Below are 18,068 nucleotides of genomic sequence, written 5' to 3'. Positions count from 1 at the left end.
GCTCTTCCCGGGTGAGGCAGATCAGTCGCCGGCTTCTGAATGGCTGCTCACTGTGGCTGCTGGCCGCTCACGCTGGCTGCTGGCTACACACGGTAGCCCATGGCAACCCACTGCAGCAGGGGCTGCAGCCTACGTCGTTGCCGGCGACTCACGGCAGCCCAGCTCCAGGTTGAGCTGTTGTTCAGCGTCTTAGCTGTAGAGGGTAGTGTCACTGGCCCTCGTATGTGGGATCCGAACCAGGGCCCTCTGGCATCCCAAGCCAGCTCTTAACCAATGCGCCACTCAGCCGGCCCCAAGCCAACTCTTAACCAACTGAGCCACTTGGTTGGCCCGGGTTTGGGGTTTTTTTTATGTCTAAGTCCCTTCTAACAGTGGATGGTCACAAGACAGAAGCTCCAGTTGAGGCTTTAGTGGATGAGTGAATTTTACTCCTTCATTCTCCATCTGAGCCCTGAGCCAAATGAAACACAGTAGTGAGGTTCATGAAGATACACATGATAAAGGTGTTGAGAGATCGTGGCTTAGGTCTATGGCCAAGCAGACCAGAATACACGTTCGTTCCAGCAAGGAGATTCCTAGAGAAAGGAAGTATTTGAGATGAATATGGCCAGTTCCTTCTTCCAGACTTATAAAATGGATTGGTTAGTCCTTCCCATGGGAAGAGTGAGTGAGCTAGTGGAAGAGGACAAGAGTTATCCTAAAGGAGTCCCTCCACATGGAATCATGACGATGGCAGAAGTTTCTCCTAATAGATCTAGAGTGCTCTGTTAAATGACTTGGGTCAGTCACAGGGAAGCCTAGTTATCCATACCAAAACCGAGAAGTATCGTCCTTAATTTGAGAATCTTCTACAGTGGCCAATTGGGAGGCCTAAGCATGAAGTCTTAGCATATAAATCCTAAGGGATGTCTCTGAGTAATAATTTTAAGATGACACCCTTCCGTGAACGTCTCTGGCCAGCTCACCAAGTGCCCCTCTTCATCATAGATAACAAAATCCTAGTGATGTCTCAGACATGCCCTAGGCCTCTCTGCCAGGGCTGAGACAGGCCTAGCAAGCCTCAAACTATTTATGCATATAAACTGCAAGTATGAGCTGTCCTTGGAAAGACAGCCAGCGTTCCCCTAAGGTCAGGAAGGCTGCTATCCACAGCTAGGTTCCCAGACTTGCTGGCTTTCCAGCAGAGACGGTCATGGTGCAGTAGGAGCAGGGCTTGGGGAGAGGCCCTCATGGGATTGGGGGTGATAATGATAAGGGCCTGATATCAGCTTCTCCCTGACTAGACCCTGAGACAGGATTCGAGTTCAAGTGGTTTATTTGGGAGGTGATTCCAGGAAGCACTATTCCTGGAGTAGGTAAGTGAGACAGGGAAGTACGGAATGTAAAACCCAACATCGAGTACATTTTTAGCAAGTTTTGAGTGTGGATAACTGGGGTTCGCTCATTGGGGGGATTGTAGTTTTGCAGAACGTGCCTCAGAGTTGAAAAACCTGGAGTGTTTAGTATATGTGCTGCCGAAGCGAGCACAAAATACCTGTTGTGTTTAATCACCAACTCCTATCTGGTAAGGGCTATTCTTGGAAAGTTCAGCTCCCTAGAATTACTAACTCCAGCCTGCCCTATGCTTGGCTGAGTTAGATCCTGCGGCCATAGAGTGCAGACTGGCTGGCAGAAATTGCAAGGACTTGCCCGGAAAACTATCCATGTGCACAGGAACAGGGAGCGCCAAAGGGGTATGGCTGTGGTCCGGGCAGCACAGCATTTGCTGGGAGACCTTAAAGGTTGTGACTGTGGATTTTCTAAGCGGAGCTAAGCCTTTGCATGGAGCTATTTTCCTACCACTTCTTGTCCTCCCCGAGGAGTTCTCACCAGGAGTTTCCCAACCCAAGCATGACTTTTTTTTCATTTTTTGGGTTGAAATCAGTAAGATTATTTGTCCTCCTTTTCTTTTTTTCTGTTTGTAAGGCAGGAAAGGTCCAACAGAAGCTCTGAAACAGTAGCAAGGTCTTGGCTTTACAAAAGCTTTGGAAAACATTAGTGCATTTGGAAGCTGTCAATGTGTTGTCAGGCAGATTGGTTTTAAAGCCAAAGGGCAGAGATCAATCTACCCTGAGGCCTGGGTGTCCTAGCCCTGCTGCCTAGGGAACTGAAAAGGGAATGCAGCCTGAGGGGCGAGGCTTCCTTTTGGGGGATGGGGGAAGAACAGGCAGGGGTCAGGAAGTTGGCCTCAATTACAATGCGGGGTGGCCACCTAATAATGGTGGGAGGAGATTCAAGGAAATGGAGTGGGTCAGAAAGGCCCAGAAGGGTACTTGTGTGAGAGACAATGGCTGCTTCCGGGGCAGGAGTGGGTGGAAGCTTTTGCTCCACTGCCCCTTTGCCCTGGTCTCCATACTTCCTCGGCCATTAGCTGCTTGCTGTTCAGGTGGCAGTAGGAGCCCTCTCAGGAGGAGCCCAAGAACAGGATCTCTGAGAGGACTGACGATCGATTTGTAATTAGTGAATGAAGTTGGTCAAAAGCTTATGTAAATTTTCCATGGCTTTTTGTATTCTCTTCATTTTTAGGGCCCAGAAGGGAAGGAATTATCTCAGTGGTAGCCTTGCCCTCATTAAGGAGGCATTAGCACACCAGGTTCAAGCACAGTACAAATAATACTAACAGGATAGCAGTGAGAGCCTTCCCTCAGGGTGGGTCTGGATTTAATTCTGGGATGGAGGCATGTTGTTTCCATTAAGTTATTTCTTCCTGGAGTTTTAACTTTGCACCACAACCCCCAAATGAGCTATTGAATTCATTAAAGTTTGGCATAACCTGTGAAGTCACATTTTTTTTTTGAAGGATGATTGAAAAATGCTACCTGTTCAGTGTTGTAGTTGTTTTTTGTTTCTTTGTTTTTCCTTCCTTCCATGTTTATCATTGTAATTTTGAGTAATGTATCATCTTTTTTTCTAAGGCTAACAGTAACCCAACTATCACTGTGGTTTTAAAATAGTTGAGGCCTTTACTGCCCAGGTTCAAGAGAAGAAAATCATAACAAGGTCCGTCCCCTAAAAGGGAATGATGCTGTCTGGTTACAAATGGCCTTTGAGATGGAATGAAACAGTGTTTGCAAGTTACTGCTGTGGAATCATTATGTCGTGGGTTTGAATGAGTTGTCTTTGTTAGGGGCTTGTTTTCTCTCATACAAGGATAATATGAGTGAAAAGCATGTTCTAAGGAAATGTCAGGGCCAGATACTGGATACAACCAGAGGATGGGTCACGACGCTCTCCTCCAGAGACTTGTACTGGGCACTTTAAGGAGTTCCTCTTCCCTGTATGTGCCTGAGAACTATGCTCATTGTCCCCTAACCCCCACTGCCATTTTTATGATGACTTCATAGCAAGGCAAAACAGAGACTAGGTGTGTGACTTCAAATTTGACACCTTTGCAGTGACCTAAATGAATGGGTTTAGATATAGGTGCACAACAGAATCACCTGGAAGCCTATTAAAATTCATGGTTGCCATGATTTTGATACAGTGTGTGGAGGGGAGGGGGAGGGGCTGGGAATCTGTCTTCTTTAATCTGCTCTTTGGCTTCCCCAATTTTGGTCAATTTGTGTCAATCCCTTTGTCTCAGTTGATTAAATAATGAAATGTTGATAGAAGAGGCTTTTAACGCTGATTCAGTTCCATTTTTCTTCCTTTTCCTTTGTATGGACAACTGGCTTGTTGATTAATAAGCCTTCAGAGCCCATGTCTCTGAAGTCAGTGTTCCGTTCTCAGATCTGCCTCTGATTTGAAAGATGACCTTTAACATCACCATGGTTGTGTCTTTGTCTTCTTTTTTTTTTTTTTTAAAGATTTTTGTTGGGGAGTTGGGGGAAGGGGAACAGACAAGTTGCTGTCCTTTTGTTCTTCAGTCTAGTTGTGGAAGACGTTGCTTCACTGGCCCAAGTTGGCACCATCATTGCGCTCTTCCCGGGCGAGGCAGATCAGTCACCGGCTTCTGGACGGCCGCTCACTGCGGCTGCTGGCCGCTCACGCTGGCTGCTGACTACACACAGTAGCCCATGGCAACCCACTGCCAAAGGGGCTGCAGCCTACACCGTCGCCAGCGACTCACGGCAGCCCAGCTCCAGGTCAAGCTGTTGTTCAGTATCTTAGCTGTAGAGGGCAGTGTCACTGGCCCTCATATGTGGGATCCGAACCGGGGCCCTCTGGCATCCCAAGCCAGCTCTTAACCATCGCGCCACTCAGCCGGCCCCCAAGCCAGCTCTTAACCATCGCACCACTTGGCAGGCCCTCTCTGTCTTCGTATGTGGACTTAAGCACACTTGTTTAGCATGCTGAATGCAAAAAGAAGATGACTGTGAAAAGTTCAAAATGTAAACTGCCATGGAAACAATATAGCGTCAGTAAAACATGTACACTCAGCAGATGAGGCGAAAGACAGACCGGGGGATGAAAGTACCCATTCATCAACGTTGGATTAATCTCTGCTTGTCATCTTAAATAGAGTGATTTAAAAGGAATTATAGATTTCTGGACTGAATTTGCCTGGGTTATTATTTTTTATGTCAGCACTAAACATTTTTATGACATGTGCTATGCTACTTCTGGGATAGAGACAAACACCAATCTCCAAGAGAGTAGATAGCTGTTTGCTCAGTGACTTAGAAGGCTAACTCCCTTTTATTCCTCTTCCCAGGAAGGGGAAATAGATATTCTGTCAGGATCTTTCTTGGGCACTTATATATCCATTCACGTCATGGAATTGTTTGTTAGTAACTTGTGCAGACAGGGGTCTTTTTTCTGGGTGTTTATTATCCTGAGTGTTTCAAAGCATATAGAAGTCAGGAATATGCAGCTCTGACAGGTGTACAGTAATGGTTGGGATGCTTAGGGTAGATGTACATTATTAGTTGCCTGTGATCCAGGATAAAATATTTGCCATGGAGAGTGCTCAAGGTGTTGATGCTCTATGGTGTTGGAATCTTGTGTGGCTGCCTCGTTGTGCATGTGCCGGTATGGCCTCAAATGAGTCTACCCAACAAGCAACCCTAAGCTATGGTGCCTACCCTTCCTCACCTGGATTGCCAGCCAAGCAATCAGCCGTATGGATAGCAGTTACGGTGGTTGCAGCCAGTCACAGGATACTTTATGTTTTGGCGAGAGCGTCTGTGGTTCTTATTTTATGGACAGAACACAGGCTACAGCAATCAGCCAGCTCCATAGGGATGTGGCTCCACAGGGGGTTAGGCGGTGGCTCGACTTATCAATTGTCTTATTATGGGCGGCTGTCCTCGTACCCTGGCTATAGCTGGCAGCCAGCTTCTAGTTGCACCTTGGGACCTTATGACAGCGGTTCTCAGAGCAGCAACCCTGGGCATCCCCAGAGTGGGGGATGTGGTCCCCATTCTGGCTGTGGTGGCCAACAGCAAGGCTTTGGACAGCAGCTAAGCTCTTATCCTTCTCAGGGTTAAGGACAGCATATCCAATACAACAGTAGCATTGGTGGGGATGCTGGAGGTAACTACAGCCAAGATCAGTTCCTCCATGAGCGATGGCGGCAGTGGCGTTGGTTCTGGCAGTCAGGATCAGAGTGGTGGTGGTGGCCTTGGCTACAGGGGAGGCCAGCAGGCCCCAGAGGGCCACAGCCGGGGCGGTGGCAGTGGTTACCACCGCAGCAGTAGTGGCTATGAACCCAAAGGTTGTGGAGCTCACCGTGGAGTTAGAGGTGACATGGGCGGAAGTGACCTTGCTGGCTTCAATAAATTTGGTGGCTCTCGGGACCAAGGATCATGTCATAACTCTGAACTGGATACTGAGACAACAATGCCACTTTTATGCAAGGCCTGGGTGAGAATGTTGCAGTTCAGTTTGTGGCTGATGACTTCTAGCAGATTGGTATTATTAAGACAAATAAGAAACATGACCGCCCATGATCAATCTGTATACACACAGGGAAACAGGCAAGCTGAAGGGAGAGGCATTAGTGTCATTTGATGACCCACTTCTGGTAAAGCCGCTATTGACTGGTTTGATGGTGAAGAATCCTCTGGGAATCCTATCAAGGTCTCAGTTGCTACTCAGCAAGCAGATTTCAATATGGGTGGTGGCAATGGGCATAGAGGCCGAGGGCGAGGAGGATAATGGGCGTAGAAGCTGTGGAGGGTGGTGGCCGCAGTGATGGTCCCCCGGGAGAATTCCCCAGTGGAGATGGTGATGGTGGTGCAGGACATCAGCGACGTGTGGACTGGACGTGTTCTACTCCTACATATTAAAACATGAACTTGTATTGGAGGAAAGAATGCAACCGTTGTGAGGCCCCTAAACCAGATGGCACAGGAGGGGAACCTGGGGGCTCTTATATGGGGGGTAGTTATGGAGATGGTCATCGGGATAGCAGCGGAGGCTATGATCGGGGCAGCTACCAAGGTCGGGACCTTGGGGGCTTTGAATGGGGCTGGTTTGGTGGAGACCCAAGTGGCTTTGGCCCTGGCAAAATGGACTCCATGGGTGCCTGCAGACAGGATTGCAGGGATAGGCCATATAGCCTGACTCCTGAGGTGCTGGACCAGCTTTTCATCTATACCCAGTGTTACCCTCATTATTTTGTAACCTTCCCACTCCTGATTCCCCACGGGCTTTTTGTGTCGGACTATATCATTGTAACCATATCTCTGGTTCCCATTAAAAACCATCATTTTAGTTGAAAACATTTTTTTGCCATGGAGATTCAGAGTAGCAAAATGCCCCAGGATGTGGGAGAATGAACAAACACTTCATGCTGCGAAACAAAATGTAAGATGGACTTTGAAAAACTCACAGGGTTTGACGAGACAAAGGCATTCCACTCTGGAAAACAGCTACAGCAATGGCCTGTCGGTGGGCACGGGCAAGGTGTGTTTGAAATTGTCTTCAAAGTGTACTGAAAGATTTTCAGGTTGTCCTGGATAAGGGGTAACCTCCCCTTTTTTTGGCATAAGTTGTTGTTGTTTGGCATCCAAACATCTCAACACCTTTCTTGCATGAAAAAGAAAAGAAAAACTGGGTTACTAGTGTTTGTGATCTGTGGGAATAAACAGATGTCTGTAGCCTTGCAGGCATGGGAGCCTATTGTGGGATCCTGGAAAGGATCCAACCCTGGGACATGTTTCGGAAAGAGGCCAAGAGCCTTAAGAACACCAAGCAACCTGCCTCTCTCATAATGTAAATGAAACAGCCCAGGCTTTGGAATCAGATCGACGTGGATGTCGATCCTGGTCATGCCACTTAGCAGTGCTATCATAGGCCATCTTTAAATATAATGGGTGTAGCTTAGTCGTTATAGCGTTATATTCTAAATGTTGAATAAATTAACTGCTTGAGTCATATGTATAGAGGCCATGTTTGAAAGAGCCATGGTAGATGCTCACCTGGATTTCCAAAGACCCACAGTTTATTTCTCTTGCTGTTTTAAGAGATATCGTGTCTCCTTCAGGTCTCAGCTGTTTGTTTGGCTTTAGCCAGGATCAGGATGCCTCATTAGATGATCTTGTTCTGGCAGAAGGAAAAGCACTGTCCATGCAGAACTTGCAGTGGCTTCCTCATTTCAGAATTTTTTTCAGCTGATGCTTCCATGTTGCTATGCTTTGACATTCTGGCCCCTACTCGAACTTTCTAACCTTTCTGCCTTTGTCCTTTCTGTATGAAAGTCTGACTCCAACCCTTTCATGGCACCAAAGTCACCTGCTTTCTGAAATATACTATGGCCTTTGCATATGGCAGAGACTGCTAGTCTATCTTAAGGATTGCTATTGTTGGTCAAAGGTGAGCAACCTAACCATGACTGGGGGCCTTGGGTACTAGCTTGGGGCCAGTCTGAGTGCTTCTTGACCTTGAGCTGGACTTCTCAGCCCTGGCAACTCCTGACTTATGATTCCCCTTAGGCAAAGGCAGGATGGCCTGTGGGTCATAGCTTGATCTTATCTCAACACACCCTGAATGAAGCTCCCAAGGCTCTTCCCCTGCCTTGAGCTTTCCATGGGGCTTTGGAGCACCTTCTACACTCCATGATAGGCTGGGAAGTTGGTGGTGTTAGACCAAAAATACAATAACTTAACTTTATTTTACCCAGGGCTTCCCCAAATCATTAGATCATGGTACTCTCCCTTGTCACGTGCACCTGGATTCACATATACACCCACCAAATACCTATTAACATACCCGGAAAATAGTTTCTCCATACTTTGGGAAATGTCCTCATGCAGTCCTCACAAACATGAAATAATATAGATTATCTTCATTTCATTAATGCAGAGAATGATGTTCAAAGAGATGCCAATACTTTTCCCATGTCCCCGAGTGAGCTCGTACCAATTGGATGGGCATCCAGATGCTCTTGTACCACATTCTGCCTCTGCATGCATAAGCCATGCCCTTGGCACTTGTGATAGAAATGCTGTGTTAGCACAAAGTTGGGAAGCAATAACTTCCCATTGGCCTTCCATGTCAGTTAGAAGCCGATATTAATGCTGTGAATCTTAGAGCATGGATGTACTCTACTTTGGGACTGCCTTGAACTGAGCACAGAAAGCAAAGGCTGAAAGCATCTTACTGGTAAGTCATTCAGTCTTACACCCAGGAGCTTGCCATGGGGGGTGGATGTCACCTTTACCTCTCCCTTGCCTTATGGGAAATTCTCAGATGAAGGAGCTCAGATCCTGCCATAATTGCCACCTGCTTTATGTGGGGAGGTTGACAGCATCTTCCACACCCACTGCCAAGCCTCCAGCCTGTAGTTCAGGGTGGGAGTTGCTGGGAGGGGCTTTCCTAGGCTGATTGGTATCTTCATGCCCCAGGAACCAGGAAGCAGCACAAAAACAACACACCCTTCTAGGTAGAGGACTTGAGGATGCCCAGTTCCAGGGGGAAACCTCACAGAGACAACTAGAGGCTCAGTGACCCCAGCACACCCAGCTGCCCTCTTTTTTTTCCTATTTTTTATTTTTTTCAGTCAATTCCCTAGAGTGGCATGTAGCATGGCTGGGCAGATACAGGTCCACATCCTGCTACCTGGCCATGTGTTTCTCTCAGCCTGTTTCATCCTTCACAAAAAGGGGATAGTAACACTCTTCCTGTTTAATAGTGTGGTTGTCAGGATTAAATGTGATAATCGATGTACTGTGTTATAAGTTTCTGATGAACTCTCTGAGGCAGGATTTGAAATAAAGAAATTGCTTCAGCTGAAGGCCGATGTTATGAATAGTTTGTTATTAATCCCACACTTCGGCAGCAGTGGCACTTGAAGGCCCAAGATCAGGTTGACTGTGACTCCCAAGCAAATACAGAATAATAGCAGCACCTGCCAGCTCTTGGAATGAGTGTCAGAACCCTTCCGAATGGATTAGCTCCTGCCGCTCTTGGCCACTTTGATCAGGGCGACTTGAAGTGCGGGTAACATCCCCAAGTCTTTAAATTGCCTCAATTTACTAATATTACCCCTAAAATGCATTAGCAACCTAGAATGTTAGAATTGAAGTCTTACTCCTCCATTCTCTGCCTCTCCTTTCATAGGTGAGAAAGCTAATGAGCCAAAAAAGGGACTGCATCTGGCTCCAAAGTGACACAAATAAATGATAAAATGGATTCTAACCCTGATCTTTTATATGATGTCAGAGTTCTGATTTGACATCCTTATTCGATAAAATTGGAAAAATATGGAAAACAATAACGAAGAAAAAAGCCAGCCATAACCCCATTCCACAGATAAGTCCACTGTTATTATTTGGGTGTAAAATTGCCTTCCTTTCTGCCTTCTCTCAAATGCATTTTCTTCCATGTACTTGGAGACAAATTAAAACCCAGGGCTTCTAACCTCACTTGGAAGGCTTTCTCTAGCACTTCAGGCTGCCTTTTCTAATCAGCATCCTCATTCGATATTTGCTAAATGATCGTTAGGTTTTAATTCTCAAAACCAAGCAACACTGACATTGAACCCCCAAATGTATATGGCTCATTAAGAAAACAGGTGCAATCATGAGATCAGGAACAAATCAAATCACCAGGAAGGCCCAGAGCTGAAAACCCAAAGGGTGCTAGAGTCTCAGGAGGATCCCCAAAAGGATGACACCCCACCCACACTCCCTGGCCTCAGGGAATGCTCCCTCGCCTGGCCTCTATCTGAAGCCTGGCCTCTAAGCCTGTGGTCTTCCCAGATGGAAAGGGAGCAGGAAATGAAACTACCAAGTGGAATGCTTCCTACTGGTTTGTTAATGTCAGGAATGCAATGCCCAGTCCGCAGGGCATTTTGCTTCTGTCCTCTGTCCCCAGCTGAATTGCTACAACTCCAGCTGCATTGTGCAATTTAACTCTGTTCTCTTCCTGGTCCAAAGTCTTGGTATCAGTCTGTGAGGGAACAGGGAGGAGAGGCTAGTAGAAATTTGACTGAGGGGGACTGATACCAGCCATAAGGTCCTTCCAGTCCATTCTGCCTGCATGGAAGTGATGCTGTAGCATCCTGTGCACTGGGAAATGGTAGAACTCCCCCTCACTCTTGCTCCCCAAGTTAAGCTGAGCTACAAAATTCCCCCATGGCTTTTCCTAACAGAGGCACCCACTTCCTGCGTGCCCAGCTGTTTGGCCACAATTCCTTGGGGAGGCATAAGCCAAGGCTGCCATATTAACCTGCTTGACTCAGGAAATAAGCAGTGTGGAGAGCCATGTAGTGTCTTTGTTACACAGCACCTTACGGAAGCAGCCACCTATTTTTAGAAAGGGCAGGGGGAGTGGAAGGTAGCAGCTTCCTCTTTAGGAATGGGCAGGCAGAATAACGATCTGCCAGACTTTCACAGTCAAGTTTGCATAGCTGGGCTGCAGATGAGACTTTTTTTGCCTGCCTCAGTGCGATGCTGTCAGCGTCATCGCACATCCTTGGGCAATCAAAACGTGAGAGTCGCAGAAAGGAGACAGAGCCTAGGGCCAAGTGAACCTGTGAGCAATTGAATTAGAAAACATAGAGGTAGCCTGGTTGGCCGGGAACACTGAAACCTCAAGTCTCTGCTTAGACGTCAGCCTCAGTGAAGTTTTCCCTGGCAGTCTTTTTGAAGTAGCCACTGCTGTCATTGACTCTCCTTTTATTCTGCATGATCGCTCTTCTCTGCACACATCACTACATGACAATCTGCTTTTTATTAGTTTATTAATTTTTCTATTATCTGTGTCAACCAGTAGAATGTGAGGCCCCAGGAAATAGGGACTTGTTTTTATTGACAGCTGGGTCCCCAGGGCCTAGCACAGTGCCTAGCACTTGGCAGGAGCTAGGAATTATATGTTAAATAAGTTATTGGTTGTATGAATGAATGAACCTAATATTAACAAGACAATGAGTATGACATTGACAACAACAGTACCAGTGGATAATTATTGAATGCTGCACATTAACCCGCTTAATCCGCACAGAACTCTGTGAGGTACATGCTGTCCTTCCCATTTTGCATTTAAGGCACTGGGGGTTAAGTGACTTGCCTTTGTGACCTTGGGATCACAGGGTGAACCGGGGCTTTGGGACAATCATTCTAGACCTACTAGACCACGGGTTGGCAAACTGCGGCTCGCAAGCCATGTGCGGCTCTTTGGGTATGCTCCGTCTCAAAAGTTTGCTGACTCCTGGAAGAGCCAATCCTGTCCCTCACAGCAATTTAAAAATTATTCAAGAGCCATAAATATGTTTTTACATAATCACCATTATGTGACTAATATCCTGTAAAAATTTTATAAATGAAACTGATAGTTTTATTTTCATTTTCAATTTTGATTCAGAGCCACAGTTCGCGAGCCACAGTTTGCTGACCCCTGGTGGCTCTTCCGTCTGAAAAGTTTGTGGATCCCTGGTCTAGACAACCCCATCTCCTGACCTAAAGTGGTTTACAAAGCCAGAGTGTGTGAGGGCCTCTTAGTCATTGTTTTAGTCACTGTTATTCATGAAATTGCAATTTGTGTGTACTCCCCCTCCCAAAATAAAATGCAACAAAATCATATCAGAACAAAACACCACACCGAGTCACAGCAGCTCGCTGAGCTCACCAAGGCATGTATATACAGGGTCCCCCCAAAATGTATACACATTTTAGGAGATTTTATATTAAAATGTGTATACATTTTTTGCACCCCTGATGTTTATCTGAATATGCCAAAGTCCCCAAGGCTCCTTCAGAGGCTCACGGAAGTCTGTGGCCTCCCAGGTGCTGTCATCATGCTGATCAGGGGAGTGATTGAGTCTCATGTTCACTCGGAGTAGAGCTTATCCACACAGCTACAACCTGTCACAATCCATCGTCAGGGTAGTCACATCATTATCTTGTGTTCATGAAAATGAAAGTCTCTATCTTGTATTTGTATTGTAGTTAGCCAGTTAAAGAGTTCCCTTATTACTTTGAGAGGAGACCTACACCTAAGTGAGAGAGAAACTGTGTTTGCATGCAAGATTCTAGAGGTCACTGCCGTGCATCCAGGGCAGGCTCCAGCATCATCTACTCCATGGATTCGGTGTTCAGTCAGCTCCCTATACCAAGAATCCCAGATTTTAGGGAAATTTTGTGCCATTTGATGTAATCTGGACCTAGGTTCCTTCTCAGTATTCAAACCACTAACAGATTTTCTCAGCCATTCTTCTTCCTTTCCTTCTTGCTGGGTCACAATTGTACCTAGATCTTTTATGAAATGACTGAGATTTCAAAGTACTCTTCAGTAGTTCAGATTGATTTGTTGATAATGAGTAAATCCCTAATAGAAGTACAAACCCCTGACACTTGGATTCCTGTCACATTAGAGAGAAAACTATCTTTGACCAAGTTTTACTTTTCAGTATATTCCATCATTTCAGGTCATAAATCATCAAGGAATTAAGGTAACCCATGTGACTTTTTCTCTTAGGCAGCACGTGTCTCTAATCCAGCTAGCTCAGGAGTTTTCACCCTGGCTGTTTATTAAAATCCATTAGGGGCAGCTGGATGGCTCAGTTGGTTAGAGCGTGAGCTCTGAACAACAGGGTTGCCGGTTCAATTCCCACATGGGCCAGTGAGCTGCGCTCTCCGCAACTAGATTAAAGACAACTACTTGAGCTGAGTTGCCACTGAGCTGCCGGTGGGCAGCCGGAGGGCTCAGCTGGTGAGAGTGCGTGCTCTTAACAACAAGGTTGCTGTTTTGACTCCCATATGGGATGGTGGGTTACACCCCCCACAACTAAGATTGAAAACGGCACCTTGAGCTGAGCTGCAGATGGGTGGCCGGATGGCTTAGCTGGTTACAGAGCATGCTCTTAACAACAAGGTTGTTGGATCGACTCCCGCATGGGATGGTGGGCTGCGCCCCCCCCCCCGCCCCGCAACTAGATTGAAGGACAACAACTTGACTTGGAGCTGATGGGTCCTGGGAAAAATACAGTGTTCCCCAATAAAGTTAAAAAAATAGTTAGGGGAGCTTCTAAAAATTACTCCCATCCAGGCTCTGCTGCAGGCCACGTCAATCAGAATGTCTGGGAGAAAGGCCAAGGGGATTTTAAGGTGCACCTAAGATCAAACCCCACCGAATTACAGAAGTCTTACTGTGCGGCCACTGCTGATTGCAAACCAGTGCTGTAGTATGTTGGATGAGCAGGCCCTATGTTTGAATGCCTGTATTTTCTCACTGCCTAGAACCTGCCAGGTACTCAACACATGTATGCAGAGGATAATAGATGGTCCAAATAATTCAATTTACACCATTCACCTTGTTTCCTTGCCAGAAATATCAATGCAATTCTGATCTTATTTCATTTGGAAACCCCCCTCACCCCCACCCCGTTCCCTGCACCCAGTACAGACTAAATCAGTGTCTTTCTGGAATCTGCAAAATTCCTCTTTAAAACCTTATGTGTGTGGGGCCGGCCGAGTGGCTCAGTTGGTTAAGAGCTCGCTCAAGAGTTTGAGCTCTGAGCAACAGCGGTTCGATGCCAGCCCGAGCTGAGCAGCCGCTAAGCTACCAATAGGTAGCAGGATGGCTCAGCTAAAAGAAAAGAAAACAAAACAAAACAAAAAAAGAAAAAAAAAAAAAACCTTATGTGAGCTACTTTTATGTAACCGTCTTTAAAGAATCCTGACATAAGCCAGTGTCATTTTGACGTACTAGTTTTGGGTTTGGGGCCATCTTGTTTGGAAGGAGCAAGGATCGTGATGCAGTCTGAGAGCCACTTGGAGCATGCCTTTCCATTTTATGAAAGTAAGTACAAACCGTGTGAAATCAGGCGCTTTAATTACTTGAGACAAATTCTCAGCCTGACCTGCAATGTGGGTGAGATACGGGGCGGTGGGGGGAGCCTCAGAGGACTTCTCTAACCTTCCAGGGAGCTGGGTTATACCCAGTTATACAGCCCTGGGCCTTACTGCACCAGGACCCTGGGTTTCCCCAGACGGGGCTGGTGGCTTTTTAGCTCATGGAGAATAGTTTTATTAGTCCCTATTAATTTGGCACTTTAATTTTTTACAGACTTGTCAGTTTTCTTGTCTCTGTTCTACAATAACATTTTCCAGCTGTGTATCAACATTAAAATTTGACTGTTGGCATATTCAGTAATGGGAATTTGGAGAGCGGGTTTTCCCGGTAACTAGGGGTTTTTTTTTGGTTGTTGTTTTTTGTCTTTTTTTTTTTCCTGTTGTTAGTTATGAAGCTGCTTTTAAACTGGTAGCGACTGGAAATGCACTGAGAACTAGACTTTTTTTCTGCTTTTTCTTTTCACCATTCCCAGAAACAGTAGCAGATCTCACCTTCTGTGAAATTGATCATCATTTAAGCTTTCTTCTGAATATAGCAGATAATGAAAAGTTGACTCTATGTTAATCCAGTTCTCTGAGTTCAGATTTTAATCAAGTGCTTCTCTTTTCTATGTAAGACTCATAACTTTTTTGTCTGTTGATTCTTTTGATAAAATGTGTGTCCTTAAACTAGGAGTGTTTAATCACATGTGGTGATGGGTCCCTCAGAGGCACCTATAACTGATATAGTATTTTTATTCAGTGATTTAGGTAATGCTACATATGATTTGTTTTTTGCTTTAACTCCAGAATCCATTAACAAATACATGCAGAATTTCTCCATAGATTTCCAAAAGCCATTGCCTGAAAATATGTATTTAAGGTATGTAAATACAGAGGGTGCCAAAACGATGTATACACATTTTAAGAAAGGAAAAAACTGTATTAACATTGTAATACTCATTATATACTGAAAACAAAAGATGAATACAGCTCACATTTGACTTCTGCAATGACAAGAGGTGCTCAGAGTGGTTCCCGTCAGCATCCAGACACTTCTGATGATGGCCAACTACTGCTTGAGCAACGTTGACCCAAGTGTCCTCTTGTATACATTTTTTGGCACCCCCGGTATTTCTACCACAATGTTTCTTATGTAGAGCTCTAATCACTTATCATTCTGTATCTCTTTTATTCTTCCTACTTGTTGTTGCCTAGGCAGAAAGATGGGGAAGAAGTTGAGCTCCCTTTCATCAACTTTCTTCCCGCCAAAACAGGTAGAAAGTTCATGGATAGAAGGCTGAAATGACTAGTTAATATGAAGTTGCCATAGTATCTGTGGAAAGGATGAGAAGCTGGGGTGATGGAATCATGTTAGAAACGGGGGGATGGTTTTCTTAAGAAAACAAGGAGCAGATGAGATGAGAATGAGATTCAGTTACATACTGTAATAAGCGAAATGTTCCCTCAGTTTGTTTTTCAGCTGATAGGCCCCATTAAGGACATTGGCACGTGTGACACAAAACAGGTGCCACATTTATCCCTTGGTATAACCATCAAAATAACAGTTATTATCGCGTGCCATGCTCTAATAGTCTAACAGAAATGTCTGACATCGTTAAATCTAAAACTCAACAGGCTAAGATGTTTGGATAGTAGCAAGACATCAGGGAAAAGTAGATTGCAGCGTCAACAGTGGAACACTTACAATGGAGAAAAATATCTCCCTTAGTGTTTGTGTTATTTTACTGGTTTTCCTTTAAATATTAAGACGTATGATTAACTTAACAAATCTAAAGCTATTCAGTCTCTCTACTGTGGTCCTAAGGATTGTAAGCTAGTTAGACTGTTTTTAACCTTGATCTCTCAATTACCATGTACCAAATGATGGTCTATCAGTATTTAGTCCTGCCTTGTTTTCACACTCGGTCCATTAGCCATCATTTTCTTATATTATTTACATTTAGTGTCCATTTAGATTCACCAGCAACTTTTTTTTGCTTGTCTTTTTCTCCTACATTTTACTCTTTTCATTTGGATTCAGTTGCCTTCTTTTCAAACCCCAGTAAGTCCTTTTAGTGAAGTTCTTTAAGCAATAAACCTGTTTTTTCTTTGCCCAAACATGTTGAAATTTCACTTTTGCTTTTTGATGATAGGTTAGCTGGGTAGAGATGTCTTAGTTCCCTCATCCCTTTAATAACACAGCTGCCATTGTTGCTGTTGTCTATCTGATTATTTTTCTTCTGTAGACCATCTTTTGTTTTTCTTCAGTCACTTTAAATATTTTTTTCTTCAAGGTCCTACAATTTCACTGCAGTGTTTCTTTGTATGTGTTTGATTTTATCCTTTCTGGAACTCAGTATGTTTCTTAAATCTGAGGATTCCTGTCTTTTTCTTTAATTCTTGGAAATTATTGCTATTATATCTTAAAATGTTTCCCCTGCCATCTTCTCTCCTTCTGAGAATCCTGTTAGACTTTGGTCGGTGTTTGTCATTTTGCCTTTCCAGGCTATTAACCTTTTTTCAGAGTCTCTGTCTGTATATCTCTCTGTACTGCAGTCTTGAATTTTTTTCTCAGAAAGCTTCCAGTTTATCCATTCTTCAGATCTGCATGGCAAGGGATTAATCACTTAATTTTCATGACTCCTGACACCTTCAAACTAACTGGAAATTCACCTGGAGTAAGGAATGCAGACATGAGGTACCCATCTGTAATTGTCGAGTGTGTTGTGGTTCAAAGAGTACTGGCCCTGAAATTTTTCCTGATAGTAAGTGCTCAATAAATATCTAATGAATGATTAATTGAATTAATGAATGAATCAAAGAACCCATTACCCTATGTGAATGTGAAGAAGCCAGTCCCTGACCTCATGTTGTTTACACTTTAGAAGAGAAGCCATCACGTTTCTTTGTAATTGTTAATTTACCTTCGAACCACAGGAATGAATCCAAGTTAGGGAAATATTTGTAGAGGCAGCAGTGCTTATACTGGATTTTGAAGGATCGTTAGGAGCTTGCCAGGAGGATAAGACATGAAGAGAGAAAGGAAACACTGTGTATTCAAAGGCTCATAGATTCACAAGAGTATGGGACTGGTGGAGATGGGTGTGGTGATGGCTCCTGACAAGGGGAATGCTAAGGATATACAGGAAACATATTCAAGGGGGAACATGTGACCCTCTTCCATGGCACTTGCACGGCCATCTCTGCCTACAGTGAGTCTCTAGTGTCCTGCACAGGTTTTCTGGTAATGAATGACAGAGAATGGTGTTGGGTGGCCACTGGGCTCCGGGCCTGTGACAGAACTACAAAGCCTGGGTAAGCCCAGATGCTAAATACTGAAATGACGGAGGAAAGAGCAATTACCAAATTAAAAAAAAAAGAAGCAAATTTAGTGTGCCTTTCCACACGTACTGCCTCATTACATTCCAGACGTTATGCTGGGGATGCAGAAGTGGACGAGACAGACCTGGTCGCTATTCACGTGGAGATGACAGTATTTCCCCATGTAGTAGACGCACCCTTTTTCGAAAAATTTGGGGTCTAAAAACTGGATGCGTTTTATACAGTGGTTGTATGAGCACAAAAACAAGCGCAAAAAAAGCGGGAAATGCAAGTAAAAAAAAAATCTACAACCACTGTATAAAACTCACCCAGTTTTTAGACCCCAAATTTTTCAAAAAAGGGTGCGTCTTATACATAGGGACATACAGTACGTGCTGAAGTGAGGAGATGCGCCAATAAACGTGTAACCCAATGCAGAGCTAATGACATAAAGTCCTAAATGCTTTGAAGAAAGTCCATCAGTGTGAA

The 18,068-nt window shown here is 44.8% G+C and overlaps 1 protein-coding gene and 1 pseudogene across 4 annotated transcripts in view; both read left to right on the top strand.

The window, feature by feature from the left end:
- Positions 1 to 18,068, top strand: part of FGF13 (fibroblast growth factor 13) — a 530,394-nt gene that overhangs the window by 265,824 nt on the left and 246,502 nt on the right. The window lies entirely within an intron of this gene.
- On the top strand, positions 5,013 to 6,701 carry LOC109388667 (RNA-binding protein FUS pseudogene; annotated as a pseudogene).

This window comes from Hipposideros armiger, unplaced genomic scaffold (assembly GCF_001890085.2).
Source record: "Hipposideros armiger isolate ML-2016 unplaced genomic scaffold, ASM189008v1 scaffold_203, whole genome shotgun sequence".
Lineage (NCBI taxonomy): Eukaryota > Metazoa > Chordata > Mammalia > Chiroptera > Hipposideridae > Hipposideros > Hipposideros armiger.
This window is presented reverse-complemented; position numbering and strand designations above follow the sequence as displayed.